This window comes from Oncorhynchus nerka, linkage group LG10 (genome assembly GCF_034236695.1).
Source record: "Oncorhynchus nerka isolate Pitt River linkage group LG10, Oner_Uvic_2.0, whole genome shotgun sequence".
NCBI lineage: Eukaryota > Metazoa > Chordata > Actinopteri > Salmoniformes > Salmonidae > Oncorhynchus > Oncorhynchus nerka.
The window spans coordinates 21844617-21864565 of record NC_088405.1 but is presented as its reverse complement, the minus strand read 5'-3'; the positions used below and the strand labels follow the sequence as shown (position 1 = coordinate 21864565).

Genomic DNA, 19949 nt, shown 5'->3' with positions numbered 1-19949 from the left:
AATTAAAATTTGGGTCAAAAGGGAAACAATTATTATCTGAGTTTTTCGGGGGCGAAGGACATCGTCTACCAGTGTCCTAGCTAGCAACCAGTGTCAAACCTGCCTGCTGTGTACCAGAGTCCTAAGTTAGCACACAGTGTCTTTCACTCCTGCCTGCCAAACACTTGCCCTCTCCGTTAACAGAACCGCGGGAAAGCAGTGCCCGACAGAGTACAATGTCTACTGGTGTGCTAGCTATCGTTAGCTAGCTACCTACCCCGCCTGCTGTGTACCGCAGTCCTAGCTAGTTAGCTAACAAGTTAGTACACAGTGTCCTTCGCTCTTGCCTGCCCTCACCGTTAACAGAATTGCGGGAATGTAGTGCCCGATGGCTGACTTTTTTTTTTCAGAATCCTAACAAACTGTGCTATTTTGTTAGTTTTTTGTTGTTGTTTGTAACTCATTTTTAAATGTATTTTGTACAGAACATTGCTGCTACCGTCTCTTATGACCGAAAAGAACTTCTGGACATCAGAACAGAGATTACTCACCTCGAACTGGACCAAGACTTTTTCTTTAACGAGTCCGACGCGAAGGAAATACCGATTTCTCGGGAACAGGCCCAAATCCCCGTCATTTGCGTGAAGAAAAGATGGAGAAAAAGGGGGCAGAGGTCGGGCTGCCTTCTGAGAATTCGTAGGCGAGTGAGTAAACCTCCACTACCATCTGTTCTATTGGCCAACGTACAATCCTTGGAAAACAAAATGGATGATATACGAACAAGACTATCCTACCAATGGGACATTTAAAACTGTAATATCTTACGTTTCACTGAGTCGTGGCTGAATAACGACATGGATAATTTAGAGCTGACGGGATTTCCATGCAACGACAGGACATATAAACTATGTGTCAGGAGAATTTTCAACATTTAATCCCAAGTGATAATCCCAAGTCAACATTTCAATCCCAAGTGATAATAACTAACCATCAATAGCTTTGACCAATCCCTGAGGTTTGTAAGACCATGGGTATAATAATAATTAGCCTAAGACTCAGCTTATGCAAAAGGTTAGTACAGTCTATTCAGAGAACATTCTAACATCAAAGATGCAAACCCAGTCTTTATAACACACACAAACAAGTTCCAATCTTAAGCAACGCCTTGCTCAGACAGTCTGTGTTTTTCCATTACACAGATACATTGTTTAATCTGCAACATGTTTCATGATTTTCTGCAAGCCTAACAGTTTCTCCCCTCCACGGGTGGAGACAGAATGTCCTGTAAAGGAACACAGTAGTACAGCTTGTCTGTCGATAGCTCCTCTTATCATTTGTTTCACACTTGCACCCTGCTTACATACTAAAGAGAGTCGTTCCCAAGATGGCATAGCAGTCAGACGTCCTTTGACCTCGTCTTGTTGTGTCCCGTATATATATATATATATATATATTTACACTTTTCTTCGCATATCTTCTATATATTTTCTTCTCCAAAAACTCAACTTCAAAACACTCTCCTGCAACCCGCCTCACCAATTTAAAAAAAAGTCTTATTTACCTCAAATCTGAAATCCACAATAAAAGCTAACCAGAACCTAGCCAGAAGCTAACCAGAAGCTAGCCAGAAGCTAGACAGAAGCTAGCCAGCAGCTAGCCAGCAGCTAGCCAGTTTACTGGCCAACGTTAGTATTCAGCTAACCACGGTTTGTGGTCATCAGCTATCCTTTAGCTCAAAAATCTATCGCCAGTTTTGTACAACGCGACTCAGACCAGAATATACCGGACCTATTTTTCTCTCCATATCCCCGGATTTGAAACGCAAGCTCTGGACATTTACACCTGGATCTCACAGCTAGCTAGCTGCTATTCGTGTGACTATTGGCTTACGTCGATCCCGGAGCAAACAAATTATTCCGGAGCTAGCCAGCTGAAGAGTTCCATCAGCCACTCCTGGGCTACAATCACCTATCCGGACCCGTTTTACTGCCAATGCGGAGCCCCCTGGGCCTTCACGACTGGACTACCGACGTTATCTGCCCGAGGGAGTTATCCAACTGGCCCCTCTGTCGCGACGTTACCTGAACGCCCATCTGCGGCCCGCTAATCGTTAGCTGTCTTGTCGGCTGCTATCTAAATAGGTCTATCGGACAATTTCTTGGGTCACTATAACTTTATCTATTTTGCCAATTGGATTGATCCCCTCTACCACACCGAACCCCACTAATCTACCGACGGAAACACACGAGGTGGCTAAAAACAGACCTCCATCCTATGCTAGCTTGCTACCGATGGCCCGGCTAGCTGTCTGAATCACCGTGACCCCTACCAACCTCACTACTCACTGGACCCTTATGATCACTCGACTAAGCATGCCTCTCCTTAATGTTAATATGCCTTGTCCATTGCGGTTCTGCTTAGTGTTTATTGGCTTATTTCACTGTAGAGCCTCTAGCCTTGCTCACTATACCTTATCCAACCTTTCAGTTCCACCACCCACACATGCGATGACATCACCTGGTTTCAATGATGTTTCTAGAGACAATATCTCTCTCATCATCACTCAATACCTAGGTTTACCTCCATTGTATTCACATCCTACCATACCTTTGTCTGTACATTATACCTTGAAGCTATTTATCGCCCCCAGAAACTTTGCTTTTACTCTCTGTTCCAGACGTTCTAAACGACCAATTCTCATAGCTTTTAGCCATACCGTTATCCTACTCCTCCTCTGTTCCTCTGATGATGTAAAGGTGAATCCAGGCCCTGCAGTGCCTAGCTCCACTCCTATTCCCCATGCGCTCTCTTTTGATGACTTCTGTAACCGTAATAACCTTGGTTTCATGCATGTTAACATTAGAAGCCTACTCCCTAATTTTGTTTTATTCACTGCTTTAGCACACTCTGCCAACCCAGATGTTCTAGCTGTGTCTGAATCCTGGTTTAGGAAGACCAACAAAAATTCTGAAATTTTCATCCCAAACTACAACATTTTCAGACAAGATAGAAATGCCAAAGGGGGCGGTGTTGCAATCTACTGCAAAGATAGACTCCAGAGTTTTGTCCTACTATCCAGGTCTGTACCCAAACAATTTGAACTTCTACTTTTAAAAATCCACCTCTAAAAAAAAGTCTCTCACCGTTGCCGCCTGCTATAGACCACCCTCTGCCCCCAGCTGTGCTCTGGACACCATATGTGAACTGATTGCCCCCCATCTATCTTCAGAGCTCATGCTACTAGGTGACCTAAACTGGAACATGCTTAACACCCCAGCCATCCTACAATCTAAGCTTGATGCCCTCAATCTCACACAAATTATCAATGAACCTACCAGGTACCTCCCCAAAACCGTAAACACGGGCACCCTCATAGATATCATCCTAAACAACTGGCCCTCTAAATACACCTCTGCTGTTTTCAACCATCTCAGCGATCACTGCCTCATTGTCTGCATCCGTAATGGGTCAGCGGTCAAACGACCTCCACTCATCACTGTCAAACACTCCCTGAAACACTTCAGCGAGCAGGCCTTTCTAATCGACCTGGCCGGGGTATCCTGGAAGGATATTGATCTCATCCCTTCAGTAGAGGATGCCTGGTTATTTTTTTAAATGCCTTCCTCACCATCTTAAATAAGCATGCCCCATTCAAGAAATTTAGAACCAGGAACAAATATAGCCCTTGGTTCTCTCCAGACCTGACTGCCCTTAACCAACACAAAAACATCCTATGGCGTTCTGCATTAGCATCGAACAGCCCCCGTGATATGCAACTTTTCAGGGAAGCTAGAAACCAATATACACAGGCAGTTAGAAAAGCCAAGGCTAGCTTTTTCAAGCAGAAATTTGCTTCCTGCAACACAAACTCAAAAGTTCTGGGACACTGTAAAGAGAAGAAGAACACTTCCTCCCAGCTGCCCACTGCACTGAAGATAGGAAACACTGTCACCACCGATAAATCCACTATAATTGAGAATTTCAATAAGCATTTTTCTATGGCTGGCCATGCTTTCCACCTGGCTACCCCAACCCCGGTCAACAGCATTGCACCCCTCACAGCAACTCGCACAAGCCTTCCCCATTTCTCCTTCTCCCAAATCCAGTCAGCTGATGTTCTGAAAGAGCTGAAAAATCTGGACCCTTACAAATCAGCCGCGCTAGACAATCTGGACCCTTTCTTTCTAAAATTATCTGCCGAAATTGTTGCCACCCCTATTATTAGCCTGTTCAACCTCTCTTTCGTGTCATCTGAGATTCCCAAAGATTGGAAAGCAGCTGCGGTCATCCCCCTCTCAAAGGGGGCGACACTCTTGACCCAAACTGCTACAGACCTATATCTATCCTCCCTGCCTTTCTAAGGTCTTCGAAAGCCAAGTCAACAAACAGATTACCGACCATTTCGAATCCCACCATACCTTCTCCGCTATGCAATCTGATTTCAGAGCTGGTCATGGGTGTACCACAGGGTTCAATTCTTGGACTGACTCTCTCCTCTGTATACATCAATGATGACACCATTCTGTATACTTCTGGCCCTTCTTTGGACACTGTGGTAAAAACCCTGCAGGCGAGCTTCACTGCCATACAACTCTCCTTTCGTGGCCTCCAATTGCTCTTAAATACATGTAAAACTAAATGCATGCTCTTCAACCGATCGCTGCCTGCACCTGCCCGCCTGTCCAACATCACTACTCTGGACGGCTCGGACTTATAATATGTGGACAACTACATATACCTAGGTGTCTGGTTAGACTGTAAACAGTGCCATCCGTTTTGTCACCAAAGCCCCATATACTACCCACCACTGCGACCTGTACGCTCTCGTTGGCTGGCCCTCGCTTCATACTCGTCACCAAACCCACTGGCTCCAGGTCATCTACAAGACCCTGCTAGGTAAAGTCCCCCCTTATCTCAGCTCGCTGGTCACCATAGCAGCACCCACCTGTAGCACACGCTCCAGCAGGTATATCTCTCTGGTCACCCCCGAAACCAATTCTTCCTTTGGTTGCCTCTCCTTCCAGTTCTCTGCTGCCAATGACTGGAACGAACTACAAAAATCTCTGAAACTGGAAACACTTGTCTCCCTCACTAGCTTTAAGCACCAGCTGTCAGAGCAGCTCACAGATTACTGCACCTGTACATAGTCCATCTATAATTTAGCCCAAAAAACTACCTCTTTCCCTACTGTATTTATTTTGCTCCTTTGCACCCCATTATTTCTCTCTCTACTTTGCACATTCAACCATTCCAGTGTCTTACTTGCTATATTGTATTTACTTCGCCACCATGGCCTTTTTTTTACCTTTACCTCCGTTATCTCACCTCACTTGCTCACATTGTATATCGACTTATTTTCTACTGTATTACTGTATGTTTGTTTTACTCCATGTGCAACTCTGTGTTGTTGTATGTGTCGAACTGTTTTGCTTTATCTTGGCCAGGTCGCAATTGTAAATGAGAACTTGTTCTCAACTTGCCTACCTGGTTAAATAAAGGTGAAATAAATAAATAAAATAAAAAGGAACAAAGGGTCCTTATTCTAATTCTGACTAAAACTACACACATCATCAGATTATAGTTTTGTGATTCTAATACATTTCATACAATTATATGGTTTCTGAGTGGAATTATTTAATCATTATCTTTAAACATATAAATTATTTTATCACTATGTCTGGTAAGACGAGGGGCGGGTTGTGCGTCTATTTGTCAATAACAGCTGGTGCATGATGTCTAATATTAAAGAAGTCTTGAGGTATTGCTCACACGAGGTAGAGTGCTTTATGATAAGCTGTAGACCACACTATCTACCAAGAGAGTTCTCATCTATATTATTCGTAGCCGTCTATTTACCACCACAAACCAATGCTGGCAATAAGAACGCACTCAACCAGCTGTATGAGGCCATAAGCAAAGAAGAAAATGGTCATTCAGAAGCGGTGCTCCTAGTGGCCGGTGACTTTAATACAGGCAAACTTAAATCTGTTTCTGCCTAATTTCTATCAGCATGTCCCATGTGCAAGCAGAGGGGGAAAAAACTCTAGACTACCTATACTCCACACACACAGACGCATACAAAGCTCGCCCTCCATTTGGCAAATCTGACAGTACTATTTTGCAAGCACAGACTGGAATATGTTCCGGGATTCATCCAATGATATTGAGGAGTATACAACCTCAGTCACCGGCTTCATCAATAAGTGCATTGACGACGTCCCCCTCACAGTGACCGTACGTACATATCCGAACCAGAAGCCATGGATTACAGGCAACATCCGCATCGAGCTAAAGGCTAGAGCTGTCGCTTTCAAGGAGCGGGACACTAATCTGGACGCTTATAAGAAATCCTCCTAGCCATCAGACAAACCATCAAACAGTCAAAGCGTCAATACAGGATTAAGATTGAATCCTACTACACCGGCTCTGATGCTCATCAAATGTGGCAGTGCTTGAAAACTATTACGGACTACAAAAGGAAACCCAGCCACGAGCTGTCCAGTGACGCAAGCCCACTAAACGAGCAAAATGCCTTTGATGCTCGCTTCGATGCAAGCAAGACTGAAACATGTACCAAGTGTTCCGGAAGACTGTGTGATAACGCTCTCGGTAGCCGATATGAGGAAGACCTTTAACCTCTTGGGGCTAGGGGGCATAATTTTCACTTTGGGATAAATAGCGTGCCCAATTTCAACTTCCTGCTACTCATGCCAAGAATATAATATATGCATATCATTCATAGATTTGGATAGAAAACACTCTGAAGTTTCTAAAACTGTTTGAATCATGTCTGTGAGTATAACAGAACTTATGTAGCAGGCAAAACCACCGAGGACTAACTGTTCAGATTTTTTTTCCGCCTTTCTCTGTTCCCTGTCTTGTTTTTGCCAAGGGATATTTCTTAGTAACCAGTTTTCAGTTCCTACCGCTTCCACTGGATGTCACCAGTGTTTGGAATTTGGTTAACCTGTTAGTACTCTAGGGGCAGTATTTCATTTTTGGATAAAAAGACGTGCCCGTTTTAAGCGCAATATTTTGTCACGAAAAGATGCTCGAATATGCTTGGAATTGATAGTTTTGGAAAGAAGAGAGTCTTACGTTTCCAGAACTGCAAAGATTTTCACTGTGAGTCCCTTAGAACAAATGCTTCGGGCAAAACCAAGATGTATGACCGACCAGGAAATGAACAGGATTTTTGAGGCTACGTTTTCCATGATCGCCTTATATGGCTGTGAATGCGACAGGAATCAACGGACACTTTATCTTGTTTCCCCAAGGTCTCTGCAGCATTGTGATGTATTTGTAGGCATATCATTGGAAGATTGACCATAAGAGACTACAATTGCCAAGTGTCCCGCTTGGTGTCTGCGTGGCATTTGGTGCGCAAAAGTCAGCTCCCAGTATTTTTCCATCCGAATCACAGAAGAATGCAGGCTTCCAGCAACGGCATTTCAATGAAGAGATATATGACAAAACACCTTCAGGATTGGTTCAAACAACGTTTTCCATGTTTCAGTCGATATTATGGAGTTAATTCGGAAAAAAGTTCGACGTGTAGGTGACTGAATTTTCGGTTAGTTTCGGTAGCCAAATGCATAGTAACAAAAGGGAACGATGTGTCCTACACAAGAATCTTTCAGGAAAAACTGGACATCTGCTATGTAACTGAGAGTCTCCTCATTGAAACATCTGAAGTTCTTCAAAGGTAAATTATTTTATTTGATTCCTTGGCTGGTTTTTGTGAATATGTTGCGTGCTAAATGCTAACGCTAAATGCTAAGCTAGCTATCACCACTCTTACACAAATTATTGATTTTCTCTGGTTCTAAAGCATATTTTGAAAATCTGAGACGACAGGATTGTTAAGAAAAGGATAAGCTTGAGAGCAGGCATATTTATTTCATTTCATTTGCGATTTTTAGAAATCGCTAACGTTGCGTTATGGTAATGAGCTTGAGGCTGTAGTAACGATACCGCATGCGGGATGGGGCGGACTATGAGGTTAAGGTTATTCCTTTGTGCAATGAAGAAGTAGGCCAACTCGGAACTGGGTACACTTTTGTGAGGTGCGCAAGACGTGAAAAGTGGTGCTGGTTTGTTTTCTTTCAGGTATTGAACACAGATTGCCCCGTCTACAATTTGATCGATTATTAACGTTTAAAAATACCTAAAGTTGTATTATAAAAGTAGCTTGAAATATTTTGGCAAAGTTTATAGGCAACTTTTGAAATATTTTGTAGTGACGTTGCGTTTTATAAATGGACATTTAGGATATATATGGACGCAATTAATCGAACAAAAGGACCAATTGTGATGTTTATGGGACATATTGGAGTGTCAACAAAAGAAGCTCATCAAAGGTAATGCATGTTTTGTATTTTATTTCAGCGTTTTGTGTAGCGCCTGCAGGGTTGAAATATGCTAACTCTTTTGTTTACTGCTGGTGCAGATGGTGCAGGCTATCAGATAATAGCTTCTTATGCTTTCGCCGAAAAGCATTTTAAAAATCTGAAATGTTGGCTGGATTCACAACGAGTGTAGCTTTAATTGAGTATCTTACATGTGTAATTTAATGAAAGTTTGAATTTTATAGTATTTTATTTGAATCTGGCGCTCTGCATTTTCCCTGGCAATTGGCCAGTTGAGACATTTGCGTCCCGCCTATCCCTAAACAGGACAACATTCACAAAGCCGCGGGGCCAGGCGGATTACCAGGACGTGTACTCAAAGCATGCGCGGACCAACTGGCAAGTGTCTTCACTGACATTTTCAACCACTCTCTGACTGAGTCTGTAATATCTACATGCACAGTCCCTGTGCCCAAGGAAGCAAAGGTAAACTGCCTATATGATTACCGCCGCATAGCACTCACCTCGGTAGCTATGAAGTGCTTTGAAAGGCTGGTCATGGCTCACATCAACAGCATCATCCCGGATACCCTCGACCCACTCCAATTCACATACCGCCCCAACAGATCCACAGATGACACAATCTCAATCGAACTCCACACTGCCCTTTCCCATCTGGACAAAAGGAACACCTATGTGAGAATGCTGTTCATATACTACAGCTCAGCGCTCAACACTATAGTGCCCACAAAGCTCATCACTAAGCTAACGACCCTGGGACTGAACACCTCCCTTTGCAACTGGATCCTGGACTTCCTGACGGGCCACACCCAAGTGGTGAGAGTAGGCAACAACACGTCTGCCACACTGATCCTCAACACTGGGGCCCCTTAGGAGTACGTGCTTCGTCCCCTCCTGTACTCCCTGTTCACCCATGACTGCGTGGCCAAACAACTCCAACACCATCATTAAGTTTGCTGATGACACACAGTGGTAGGCCTGATTACTGACAACGATGAGACAGCCTATAGGAAGGAGGTCATAGAACTGGCAGTGTGGTGCCAGGACAACAACCTCTCCCTCAATGTGAGCAAGACAAAGGAGCTGATCGTGGACTGTAGGAAAAGGTGGGCCGAACAGGCCACCATTAACATCGATGGGGCTGTAGTGGAGCGGGTCGAGAGTTTCATGTTCCTTGGTGTCCACATCACCAACAAACTGTCATGGTCCAAACACAACAAGACAGTTGTGAAGAGGGCACAACAACACCTTTGCCCCCTCAGGAGACTGAAAAGATTTGGCATGGGTCCCCAGATCTTCAAAACCTTCTACAGCTGCACCATCGAGAGCATCCTGTTGCATCACCGCCTGGTATGGTAACTGCTCGGCATCTGACCGTAAGGCTCTACAGAGGGTAGTGTGTACGCCCAATACATCACTGGGGCCAAGCTTCCTGCCATCCAGGACCTATATACCAGGCAGTGTCAGAGGAAATCCAAACAATTGTCAGAGACTCCAGTCATAGACTGTTCTCTCTGCTACCGCACGGCAAGTGGTACCGGAGTGCCAAATCTAGGACCAAAGGGCTCCTTAACAGCTCCTACCCCCAAACCATATGACTGCTGATCAATTAATCAAATGGCCACCCAGACTATCTACATTGACACCTCCCCCATTTGTTTTTACACTGCTACTACTCTCTGTTTACCCCTACCTGTTTCGTCTGTCGTCGGAATGAGACCAAAGCGCAGCGTGGAAAGTGTACATCTTTCTTTAGTTTTAGATGAACACCAAAAAATAACAAAAGATAAATGAACGTAACGTTCTGCAGGCTACACAGTAACTGAACAAAAACAAGATCCCACAAACTCAGGTGGAAAACAGGCTGCCTAAGTATGATTCCCAATCTGAGACAACGATAGACTGCTGCCTCTGATTGTGAACCATACCCGGCCAACAAAGAAATAGAAAACTAGAATGCCCACCCAAATCATACCCTGACCTAACCAAATAGAGAAATAAACAGGCTCTCTAAGGTCAGGGCGTGACACTACCTAAATGTACAAATGACCTCGACTAACCTGTATCCCCGCATATTGACTCTGTATTGCTACCCCCTGTATATAGCCTCGTTAATGTTATTTTATTGTGTTACTTTTATTCTTTTTTTACTTTAGCTTGTTAAATATTTTCTTTACTTTATTGAACTTCATTGTTTGTTAAAGGCTTCACGGCATTTCACGGTAATTGTATTACTACACCTGTTGTATTCAGCGTATGTGACAAATAAAGTTTGATTTGATTTGTGTCCTAGCAATGTTTAGCTCGCTACCTATCCTGCCTGCTCTGTACCGGAGTCCTAGCTAACTAGCACACAGTGTCCTTTGCTTCCTTTTGCCAAACACCTGCCCTTGCCATCGTTAACAGAACTGTGGGAAAACAGGCAAAGGACAGGCGGGGGCGAAGGACACTGTCTACCGTTAGCATTGTTCTAGCTAGCTAGCTATTGTTATCACCCCCCGTCAGTTCTTCTGTGGGGTTTATCGGCAGTTTAGCATCCAACGTTATGGCGCATTACCGCCATCCACTGTACAGGACCGCTCCCGCCTGACGAAAAGTGTTTGGACTCACTGGAATTAAGGTGTCTGCAAGCTTCCCAGCTGAAACAGTTCGGAAGAGTTTGTGCATATATTATGATGACATTTTGTGATGTTTTTGTTAGTTTTGGATTTCGTTAAGGGTTTTGTTGGGCACACAGCATTTGACATATTTTTCTTGAAGCAAGCCGAAGTCGGCAGCCGAAGTCTAGGTCCCTTCGTTGGTGATTGGTCAACAGTTGGGATTCTTCAGCCTACGGGTGTTGATATCTATAGCCAAGGCAGGCACGGCTGGAAAATTCGAGGACCTCCGATTTCAAGAGAGAATACTGTTACGTATGCGAATGAGACTAGCTAAATTCTTTATAAACTGCTCAGGTGTACTAACTACAACTCTCTTCCCCTTCATAAACAAACATAACAAATGTTTAGCGCAGGCAGGTATGGTGGCTCCCATAGGACATATAAGATGAGTCAAAAGGAACACCCAACAATAATTCACACTGGCTACATAGCGAACAACAAATACAAAATGTTTATTATGGAATCTTATGGAAATTAAGATAGCATATGCTATGCAGTGTATGTGAATTGACACCCTCTACTCTCTCACACAAATTTTGACACTGCTGTCTCTGTGTGATTTCGGTCAGACGGTGCCTGTGCACAAACACACACACACACACACACATAGTGGAGCACACATCAATGCACAGGCATATAGACACAGACATCACAAACACCCACAGACAGAAAGACAGAGAAGAGCAGCAGAGCTGACAGCTGAGGATCATCACATGAAACAACGATGATCGCTCCTATGGAAATATTTACTCTACTGTTTCATAAGACCCCCCACTTTCATCTCTTTGGGAGGGTGATAGGGAACAATTTTACAAACTTGCTAAATTATTGGAGAGTGGTGATATAATCTAATTTCCCAGTGTGTTCACTGTGTTCACACATGGATGACTCTTCTGTTTGGAATGCAGGGTTTTCTGTGAGCTGGGTTTTTAGGTCGCAGTGTTCTTTGCAGTGTCTGTGAAAGATGTCGAGTGCTATTCTGCGCCGCGCTGTGGACTGGGGTGATCCCTGAGGCCTTGTCAGGCACGGGGGCAGAGAGCTGAGCTGAAAGGCAAAGCTACGCCATGTCTGCTGTGTAACATGTCGGCTCCTTTTAGCAATATCATCCAACAGAATGCACCCGTGGCCATAGTCCGTCCCCCTCCTTGTGCACACACACACAAACATACGCATACATACATACACACACAAACAAACAAAACATTCACACTGATGCACCGACGCTCACACACACGCACATCAATGATTTTACGTAACAAAAGGGCAGCAAATGCGCTCCATTAAATACATTATAGGCTGTTGGCCCTGGCCTGCACGGCGCCTGTTCCCTGCCGTGTGTGATGATAAGTGTGGGGCTCAGGCTGGGGTTGAGGTTGGTTAGGGAGGCGGTGTGTGGCCAACCAAAGCAGCAAAATTGACCTTTGTAAAGAACATGGCAACACTAGGCGCTAGTGTACACAAACCCAAGGGGGAGAAGAGAATTAGGACACATCCATGAACAGCGACAGAGTTGTCAAAAGACACCTGGCTGCAGCAGTTCACAGTCTTTCCATGGTACTGACTGTTCAGACATTAGGACATTATGCCACGTTGGTCACAATGAAATATTGCTGTCGCTGGGTTTGGGCTGGAGGGAATCGTGTGTAGATTGTGTAGGCTAAAATCACAAAAGCGGTTCCTTAGTAACCCCATTTGTTTAAATGTTCAATAATAAAACCACTTCCAGCTGGGCACCAAATGTACAGATCATATATTATTCAGAACCATAATCTATATTTAACAACTCTCAATACTCCCAGGTGTTTCTATGAAGACTTTTAGGATTGAAATCATACTGATTGCATTGTACTACATTTTCTGCTTGAAAGAACTCAACTGGACACGAACCGAGAACATTTATGTTACCACATAATGAATTATAAATTGTGCAATAATATGTCATACACTGTTTGTTTGGAGCAGTAAAATGCAACAATGTTTCAAACACACTCATACATGGGAAAGTCTTCTTATCCAAGTTCTCCTTCATCTTTGGTCCTCTGCAATGATATAAAGCTAAACTGTTGTAATGTAGTGAAACTTCCTGCAATTCTACACATTTTTCCCATGGGGCAGAGGAAAATGTTAAGTTTTATAGCTAATCTCATGCTATTCTACACATTTTGCCACGGGGGTGAGAGAAAATGTTACATTTTTAAAGCTACAATAAAGGTGTATTGACTGTGATAAAGGCACTGGATTGTGAGCTGTCTTGTTTGCTAAATTAATATATGAAATAGGCAGTGGCATGGTGCATATAGCCATAGAAGCACAATGACATATGTCTCAGTGCGGTCATATTTGTGGCATATTGGGGATGTGGCTTTCAGTTAGTTGTTTTTTTGGCCACCCATCCTATGAGAGTGATTGTCAATTCCAGTTCATCTGAATGTCATTCCAGTGCACTGCTTGCTATGAATTTTATCTAATGGTGTTTGGATGATTAGGTAAAAAGACAAATAATGTCCCGTTTGGAACACTGACAAATACAGAGAATAAAACAAAAACAAAAACAAAAAATGGATTTCCTCATTCTTATTGGGTGGGCCTGGCTCCCCAGTGCGTGGGCCCAGGCCCAGCCAGGCCGTCCCATGCCTAAGCTTTTTAAAAACGTTTAACCCCTTTTTCTCCCCAATTTTGAGATATCCAATTGGTAGTTAGAGTCTTGTCCCATCGCGCTGCAACTCCTGTACGGACTCAGGAGAGGCGAAGGTCGAGAGCAATGCGTCCTCCGAAACACAACCCTGCCAAGTCGCACAGCTCGCTTAACTCAGCCGCAACCAATGTGTCGGAGGAAGCGCTGTACAACTGGCGGCCGTGTCAGCGTGCGTGTGTCCGGCCTGCCACAGGAGTCACTAGAGCGCGATGAGACAAGGACATCCCGGCCAGCCAAACCCTCCCCTACCCCGGATGACGCTGGGCCAATTGTGCTCCACCTCATGGGTCTCCCAGTCGTGGCTGACTGCGACACAGCCCGAGATTGAACCCGGGTCTGTAGTGACGCCTCAAGCACAGCGATGCAGTACCTTAGACCGCACCCGGGAGGCCTATGTGGCTGTTTTGAGGATTTGTTTGTATTTCCTCTGTCAGATACTCTAAACTCATAAAGCAGGGGTGTCAAACTCATTTTGCCCCTGGGGCCATATTTGGTCTTCAACAAGGTCCGGAGGGCCGCACTGAAAGTCGGTTATATTTCCTTTTCATTTTTTAAGTATATTGAGTTCATTCCCCCCCTTCCTCAAACCAGCCTCTGCCCGGATTGGACCCCCTCATGGGCCGTACGTTTGACACCCCTGCCATACAGTAAAGCAGGATTTACTATGCACAGTAGCTGCCGAAGTGCTCTGACAATCATGCTTCTGAACTTTGGCTCTGTCTATGTGGATTAGTCTGGATCATATGAGATTCTGTTTTAAAGCACTCAGTGAATAACTCATGTAAATGGTCCAGTGTTGGAGTATGCATGTCTTATCCTCAGTCTTGTTTGCCTTGACTAATGTAGAGAGAGATACAGGTCAACTGGATCCAAGGACACAGTAACACTTTATACTAAGGCCCCTTAATAAACCATTTATAAAGAGTTTGGAAAGAGTTTATATAACGTTTATTAATCATTATTCCTACATTTGTAAATGTCAGTAAGCATTCTCTAAATAGTAAATTACACATTTATAAAGAAAAAATATTTGTTATGATTCACAAGATCATTAATGTGTTTGATCATAGCATGTTCACAATATGTAAGTGATTACTAATCTACTACAGACATACTTATAAACCAGTGATGAGTTACTGTCAACTCGTGAGCTAATTTTATAAGGTATTTATTAATGGTTAATTAAAAGTTTGGCTCAACATTTATATCTATATTTATAAATGTATTTATATAGGTCATGAAATGGTATATTTATTAATTGTGAATGAGTTCATTTATAAATTTGACTACATGCACTTACTACTACCTCAGTTGATTATGAATGAAGGTCCTTAAAACCCATTAACTAATTATTAATACATTATTTTTGCAGCCCCTAATCTAAAGTGTGGACTACATATACTTTATAAACAATTATAAATGACTTGTTACTCTCCAAAAGCTGGCCACATTAGTAGACAGCACCTGATGCTCCACCAATGGCTGAAAATATTGTAAAACATGCAATGGTAAAAGGAGTACACCAGACAAGGAAGTATAAGAACATGTTCTAATGAAAAAAAGAGCATCTCCATAATCCCATCTAAAAATATGCACATAAAGTCAACTAACATGTCTTAACCCAGGTCTGACCCACACTATGTGTTTGTTCAAAAGGGTTAACATCAGGTGGGTGCTTTGAACATCCACTGATCTTCCAACCACTTTGACTATTCTACAGTCTGGCTTTAAGGACAGTGGGAAGATCTGAATTGCATACTTGGGTTCTCTCTCCTTTTAAAAACCCATTGGCCGAGAAAGCCAGAGTGTCTCCTCCTCTAACCTCCTCCAATGGGTTTTGAGAAGGAGACGAGCAGAGAGGACGCAAGGAGTATACAATTGCGATCTTCCCAGTGACTCACAGAGAGAAAATTAGGAAGACCAGAGAGCGAGAGAGAGAGAGAGAGAGAGAGAGAGAGAGAGAGTAAGAGAGCAAGAGAAAGAGGGAGAGAGCGAGAGAGAGAGTTCAGAGATTTCAGTTACATATTTCATAAGCTTCATAACTGCATTCACTGACATGCATCCTAGTTTTAGTGAGAGGCCTAGCATAGACTAGCATAGACTAGCATAGAAAATACCTACCATTCATAGTGGTCCATGCAATCACTTTCTTTCAACTTCATTTTGCGGTGGCATGAGTTGCATTTAATTTTTCTTTTGAGTCATTTTTTCTTCTGCAGCCATTTCATCAGTTTCAGTTGTTTTCTTTTGGATTTCCTCCCATGAATTAGATTCCTCAATTTGGTCGCTAAATCCGACATTTTAACATGCTCCTAGCACAGTGAATGGATGAATGTATATTGTCACAAGTAACCTGATGCATATTTACCCTGCCAGAATAGAGTTTTGAGGAGGAGGAGTCTACCGTGTCCGGAAGCAACTTCACCATTCATTTTCTGTATGAAGGGTTCACTTAAACAACAGTTTAAGCCTTGTTTTATTGTTTTACTATTTAAGGAATGTATATCGATTCGTTCGACTTAAATATAAGTAATCTGATTTATTTGTTTCAGTCTCCGAATTGTTAATCAAACTTTTTGCCACCATATCAGGGCATAAAAACTCCAATCTGTCTCCTGAATTAGCTTTGTGTGCATGTGCGCACATGCACACAAGGCCCAAGTTTTCCCTGGCAAAATTACAGTTGAAGTCGGAAGTTTACATACACTTAGGTTGGAGTCATTAAAACTCGTTTTCAACCACTCCACAAATGTCTTGTTAATAAACTATAGTTTTGGTAAGTCGGTTAGGACTTCTGCCTTGTGCATGACACAAATCATTTGTTTACAGACAGATTGTTTCACTTATAATTCACTGTATCACAATTCCAGTGGGTCAGAAGTTTACATACACTAAGTTGACTGTGCCTTTAAACAGCTTGGAAAATTCCAGAAAATTATGTCATGGCTTTGGAAGCTTCTGATAGGCTAATTGACATAATTTGAGTCAATTGGAGGTGTACCTGTGGATGTATTTCAAGGCCTACCTTCAAACTCAGTGCCTATTTGCTTGACATTATGGGAAAATCAAAAGAAATCAGCCAAGACCTCAGAAAAGAAAGTGTAGACCTCCACAAGTCTGGTTCATCCTTGGGAGCAATTTCCAAACGCTTGAAGGTACCACGTTCATCTGTACAAACAATATTACGCAAGTATTAACACCATGGGACCACACAGCCGTCATACTGCTCAGGAAGGAGACGCGTTCTGTCTCCTAGAGATGAACGTACTTTGGTGCGAAAAGTGAAAATCAATGCCAGAACAACAGCAAAGGACCTTGTGAAGATGCTGGAGAAAACCGGTACAAAAGTATCTATATCCACAGTAAAAACTAGTTCTATATCAACATAACCTGAAAGGCCGCTCAGCAAGGAAGAAGCCACTGCTCGAAAAGCGCCATAAAAAAGCCAGACTACGGTTTGCAACTGCACATGGGGACAAAGATCGTACTTTTTGGAGAAATGTCCTCTGGTCTGATGAAACAAAAAATAGAACTGTTTGGCCATAATGACCATCGTTATGTTTGGAGGAAAAAGGTGGAGGCTTGAAAGCCAAAGAAAACACTCTTCCAACCGTGAAGCACGGAGGTGGCAGCATCATGTTGTGGGGGTGCTGCAGGAGGGGCTGGTGCACTTCACAAAATAGATGGCATCATTACGAAGGAAAACGATGTGGATATATTGAAGCAACATCTCAAGACATCAGTTAGTTAAAGCTTGTTTGCAAATGGGTCTTCCAAATGGACAATGACCCCAAGCATACTTCCAAAGTTGTGCAAAATGGTTTAAGGACAACAAAGTCAAGGTATTGGAGTGGCCATCACAAAGCCCTGACCTCAATCCTATAGGAAATTTGTGGGCAGAACTGAAAAAGCGTGTGTGCGAGCAAGGAGGCCTACAAACCTGACTCGGTTACACCAGTCAGGAAGAATGGGCCAAAACTCACCCAATTTATTTTGGGAAGCTTGTGGAAGGCTACTCAAAACGTTAGACCCAAGTTAAGCAATTTAAAGGCAATGCTACCAAACACTAATTGAGTGTATGTAAACTTCTGAACCACTGGGAATGTGATGAAAGAAATAAAAGCTGAAATAAATCATTCTCTCTGCTATTATTCTGACAAACACATTCTTAAAATAAATTGGTGATCCTAACTGATCTAAGACAGGGAATTTTTACTCTGATTAAATGTCAGGAATTGTGAAAAACTGAGTTTAAATGTATTTGGCTAAGGTGTATGTAAACTTCTGACTTCAACTGTAGCTGGCTATCTGAACTATGCTAGTTTTTGTCCAAATACACTCATACATGGAAGTCTCCTACCCATGTTTTATCCATATTTTGATCCTCTGCAATCATATAAAGCTAAACCTGTTCTCCACTAAGATATCTTAAATGCCTCCAAAGAGTATAACCCATAAACTGTATCCCATTGAGTCAAAACATTCTAGGGATTATTTCTATATTTATAGGATTGTTTGTATTTACTCTGAACCCATACAGCAGGTGATTCAAACTAATTTTGCCCGGAGGGCCGCATTCGGTCTTCATTGAGGTCCGGAGGACCACACTGATATTGGATTACATTTCATTGCCGTCAAAATCTGTAAAAAAAATTGTCCTGCTGGACACAATCAAGAGAATGTATGAATGTAGGTCCATTATCATTTCTACACAGTTTAGTTTTGGTTTAAGTCATTTTAAAGTATATTGAGTTCGTCCCGTCCCACAATTTGTTTTCAAATAAAAACGCTGCCCAGATTGGACCCCCTTGCGGGACGGATACGGCCCGTGGGCCATATGTTTGACACCCCTACCATACAGTAAAGCAGGATTTACTATGTACAGTAGCTGCCGAAGTGCTCTGACAATCATGCTTCTGAACTTTGGCTCTGTCTATGTGGATTAGTCTGGATCATATGAGATTCTGTTTTAAAGCACTCAGTGAATAACTCATGTAAATGGTCCAGCGTTGGAGTATGCCATTTTCACCATTTATTTTTAGGTAATACACTGCATGTGGTCTTTAATGAAGACTTGTACGTAGTCATTGGCATTGACTAACTGCCCGCTCCAATAACCCACCCAAGCTGCATCGGCTGGCTTCAGAGGCTTTTCCCCAGCCACACCAGTCCCAGCTACATGTCTGCATAATCAATATGACAAGAGGAATCTAAGCTGACTTTCCATCAACAAACAGAACAGGCACAACTGATTCAGTTGGACTTCAATGTAAACATGCTGCAATTGGGTTGAAAGAGGTCAATTGTGAATACATTGTTACGTACTACTTTATAATAATTTTTATAAACAAGCAGATATGATTGATAAACAATAAGTTAAGTATTTAATCATTTGTAACATTTATAAACAGCTATAAGTATTATAATTGACAAGCATTTATTACATGTAACAATTTTTTAAGCATTTATAAGCATTTATAATGAACTGAAAGATGGCGCTGGGATGCATAGCAGCCGTTTAACAGGCTCCTGACTAATTCTGCTATTTTGTGGGGGGATTTTGCGCTGATCTTAACTTTTATTGTACATAACGTTTCCTCCATCATTTCCTATGACCGAAAAAGCTTTTGAACATCAGAACAGCAATCACTCACCTTGATCTGGAGGAAGACTTCTACTTCAATGAGTCTTTCGGCACAGGACATACTGCTCACCTCGGACCAGGCCAGAGGACAACAACACTAGGAAGAGAAAAAGACGTTGTTATAGAGGTCGCCGTGAGGGCACATTAATGAGACTACGGTGACCAGTGAATAAACTACCCTTACCCTCAATTCTATTGGCAAATGTGCAATCGCTGGAGAACAAACTAGACAAGCTCCGTTCGAGACTATTCTATCAACAGAACATTATGAACTGTAATATGCTTCCAGACAAAATAAACACCTTTGCCCGCTTTGAGGATAATACAGTGCCACCGACGAAGACCGTTACCAAGGACTGTGGGCTCTCCCTCTCTGTGGCCAACAGGAGTAAGGCATTTAAACTTGAGCATCAGAGCATGCGACGACTGGCTGGCTGGTGTGTTTATGGACATTTTCAATCTCTCTCTATCCCAGTCTGCTGTCCCCACATGCTTCAAGATGGCCACCATTGTTCCTCTACCCAAGAAGGCAAAGGTAACTGAACTAAATGACTATCGCCCCGAAGCACTTACTTCTGTCATCATGAAGTGCTTTGAGAGAC

The 19949-nt window shown here is 42.8% G+C and overlaps 1 long non-coding RNA gene across 1 annotated transcript in view; it reads right to left on the bottom strand.

Moving 5' to 3' along the window:
• The window catches only part of LOC135573555 (uncharacterized), a 32768-nt gene extending 13330 nt beyond the window's left edge, over window positions 1-19438 (bottom strand). Inside the window, exon 1 of the long non-coding RNA XR_010464783.1 lies at window positions 19358-19438. This is a non-coding gene — a long non-coding RNA (uncharacterized LOC135573555). The remainder of the gene's footprint in view (window positions 1-19357) is intronic.
• Between the last annotated feature and the right edge of the window lie 511 nt (window positions 19439-19949).